The following is a 3,929-nucleotide window of genomic DNA, read 5'->3' as shown; positions in this document are numbered from 1 at the left end:
AATGCAAATGTGTTTAAAGAATTCCAGTCTAGACAATGGTTGTAATAAAACCAAGAAAATTAGAAATAAAGTAAGCCATTTGCAAATTCTGTGACAAATACCACTTAGTGAATGCAAAGTTCAACATTAGATGTTCTAATTAAGCAAGCTTAGATATTTTATAGGATGAATTTGGGGGCCTGAGACCAAAGAGAATATAAAGAAAACCTGCTACAACATGGTTATAGCAGAATATAAAGAGAATATAAAGAAAATCTGCTATAACATGGTTAATTTATGTGATGGATGTTACTCTTATCCTGTACCTATATTAATACGGAGAAAATTCTGCTTTCTGCCTGACTAAATAAGCATATTCCCTCTGGAGCATTCAGAGCAAAGTCCATATACTTCACTGGGGAAGTTTCTTCTATTTATTAGAAGGTTTTTGGCCCTCAATAAAAAAGAAAGGATTCATTTTATTTGTATCACTATCTGACTTTACTTGTATCTTTTTAAAAATGTAGTACCGTGTACCATCATTTATTGTACTATTATACATTTATCTCAAGTGGCATTTATTACAACCTCTAACTTATAGATCTTTATATAGATCTTTCTGCTTCAAAATTGTTGAAACCATAAAAAGCATCAGAACATAGGTACACATACCACACCATAAACCTTAATTTTTATATTCCTATGCAGTTAGAATTCCAAACTATTTTAGATGACAGTTTGGTATCTGAAATGATTAATCTACCCATTCTTTACACATAGCTATTTGTAAGAAGCATGATCTTTAAATAGACAAGTTATCAATAGGTGTAACCTCTAAATGCATGAAGAACTCATTGCAAAATAACTCCCTCTTTGGATCTATGATCTTGTGATCTTTCAGATGCCACTTTCCTCATCTGGAAAAAAATTGTTCACTTGCAAAAAGCCCTTGGGCATAACATGACATTTACAATGTATAGAGCATGCATTTCATGTTTATTTCTCATGTATTTCCTCTGGTGAAAAACTAATATGCAATCTACAACATCCAAATAAATGATTTGACATATTTTATACAACACATGTTCAAGTAATTAATTTTCTCATAGAAATGTCATACCATTTAACTCATAGTTATGAGCCAAATATTTGTGCAGTAGTTTGTAATGAATATATGCATAATCACAGATTGCCCTATTTTCTTTGTACTCAAATATAATTTAAAGGGACAGAATTAGGGTGCAGTAGACTTCATGTTATTTAATGCTTGATGCATAGTAGGTTGTCAATAACTGCTTGATGGATGAATAAATGACTGACCTCTTTGGCAGTCCTATGAATTTTACCAAGTCCTATGAATTTTAGGACTTTAGGTTAATCCTATTGGGGTCTTATTATTAGATTATCAACATGATTAACTGTGTGTGATATGTTTTGAGAATCTTGGTTGCCAAGGAATGCAACATAAATAATTATGTATGTATGTGAGCAAAAGATGATACAAAAACCAATTTATATTAATCAAGTAGGGAACACCTGTATCAGGTTATTTCCAGCCAGCAAACAGAAATAAGGCTCAAACTGACTTAGAATGAAGGAAATTGATCACCAAACCCAAAGGTAATGTGAGCTCCAGGCATTGTAAAGGTAAATGGTATCCACACTGACACTACCCTTCTTTGAAGAGGAATAGGACTAATCAATCAAGAAGAAGTATTCCTGTATTTCCTGAAAAATTAGGGTTCATTGTCTCCTAAAGACACATTTATCAGTGAATTAAGGAACTAGGCAGAATGGGAGAATGTAGTTAGTCCTTTCTAATTTTGTTTTTTCAATTCACTTTCCCCTTGTTTGGTATCTACTAAAAACCTCATAAAACTATTTTGAGTGGCTGAGTGATAGAGTGCTTAGCATGTATGAGGCCCTGGGTTTCATACCCACTACTGAAAAAAAAGTGTTTTTTTGTTTTAATCGTGTTCCCTAGTCTCTTTATTTCAAGAATGATTGCAGCCAGGCATAGTGGTGTATGCACACCTGTAATCCCAGCCACTTGGGAGGCTGAGGAAGGAGGATCACAAGTTCAGAGCTAGCCTGAGCAATTTAGAGAGACTCTGTCTCAAAGAGAGAGGAAAAAAAGGGGGAACTGGGGAGGTAGCTCTGTATTAGAGCACCCCAGGATTCAATCCCCACAAACACAGAGACACACACACAATGATCTCCATCTTCTTTAAAAAAAAAAAAAAGTCTACGTATCAGTGAAGCAAGCCCTTTATCACTCCTTACAGGTTTTTTGTTTTGTTTTGTTTTTCTGAAGATTGAATCCAGAGGGGCTTTATGGCTGAACTACATCCCCAACCTTTTATATTGCTTGTGGGTGGGGGTGCTGGGGATTGAACCCAGGGCCTTGTGCATGCAAGGCAAGCACCCTACCAACTGAGCTATATCCCCAACCCCTTTTATACTGTTTATATTTTGAGTTTCTCACAAGTTGACAAGGGTCTGTCTCACTAAGTTGCCAAGGCTGACCTTGAATTTGTGATCCTCCTGCCTCTGCCTCCTAAATTGCTGGGATTATAGGCCTATGCCACAGTGCTAGGCTTCCTGAAGAAGGCACCTTCTGCAGCTAAAGTTTATCTGGGGGGACAAAAGCCCTGCCATTCCCAGCAATGCTTACTGAAAATAATGTGGATTTATTAGTTGCATTCCATAGGGATTTCTTCTCTTCTACAGTTATTTAACATTTTCTTAAATTACTTAGATGAAGCTGGGCATGGTGGTGCACACCTGTAATCCCAGTGGTTTGGGAAGTTAAGGCAAGAGGATCTCGAGTTCAAAGCCAGCCTCAGCAATTTAGTGAGGCACCTTAGCAACTCAGTGAGACCCTGTCTCAAAATAAAAAAATAAAAAGGGCCAGGCGTGGTGGCACACGCCTGTAATCCCAGCAGCTCAGGGGGCTCAGGCAGGAGGATCAGGAGTTCAAAGCCAGCCTCAGCAAAAGTGACTAAGCAACTAAGCAACCCAGTGAGACCCTGTCTTTGAAGAAAATACAAAATAGGGCTGGGGATGTGGCTCAGTGGTCAAGTGCCCCTGAGTTCAATCCCTTGTACCGCCCCCCCCCACCAAATTACTTAAACGAATGAGTGGTGGGTGGGACCACTGAAGGGCATGCTTATAGGGCTCTGGCCACATGGACAAAGGGACAGAACCAAACAAAATGTCAACAACCCAAACAGAGGGCCTTTGGGAAGAAAACCAAGGAGGATCTTAGGGTCCATTCACTTTCTATGCAACCCAATATAAGCTTCTAGGTGATTATAACAAATAGGTAGACTATGTGGTTTTCTGAAAGAATTATTGCCTTTTAAAAAAATTATCCTGCTTTCCATAAACTTCAGGACCAAACATAATGGAAAGTAAGAACTCTCATATAGAAAAAAATGCTATTGTCTATTTATTTTTTTAACTCCTCCATCTCTTTTCATGTATATACTATATAAAATTTTTCCTATGAAAAATGGTGCCATTCTCATGTTCAATTTTGTTCCCTACCTTTCCACTTGTAAGCATTACCCTATGTTATTAAATAATATCCTGAAAAATAATTTTATCTTTTTTATTCTTTTGTTCATTAAATTTTTTTTTTTTTATCACCAGGCATACTGGTACATGCTTGTTATCCCAGCTCCTTGGGAAGCTGAGCCAGGAGGATCACAAGTTAGAGGCCAGTCTGGTCAACTTAGCAAGATCCTGTCTCAAAATAAAAAATGCAAAGGCCTAGAATGTAGCTCAGTCACAGGGAAAGCACCCCTAGCTTCAATCTCCAGTACCATAAAAACAATAATAATAATTTTTATGTTCTGAAAAATGATGCTTATTAACACATATTAATTGTACATATTAATGGGGTCCGGTGTGATTTTTCATACATGCATGCAGCATGCACTGAAAAA

The 3,929-nt window shown here is 37.1% G+C and overlaps 1 non-coding gene across 1 annotated transcript; it reads right to left on the bottom strand.

The window, feature by feature from the left end:
- Nucleotides 1-2,354: 2,354 nt before the first annotated feature.
- On the bottom strand, nucleotides 2,355-2,427 carry Trnaa-ugc. The gene has a single exon. It is a non-coding gene; the product is annotated as a tRNA-Ala (tRNA).
- Nucleotides 2,428-3,929: the final 1,502 nt, after the last annotated feature.

This window comes from Marmota marmota, unplaced genomic scaffold (genome assembly GCF_001458135.2).
Source record: "Marmota marmota marmota unplaced genomic scaffold, marMar, whole genome shotgun sequence".
Taxonomy (NCBI): Eukaryota; Metazoa; Chordata; class Mammalia; order Rodentia; family Sciuridae; genus Marmota; species Marmota marmota.
This window is presented reverse-complemented; position numbering and strand designations above follow the sequence as displayed.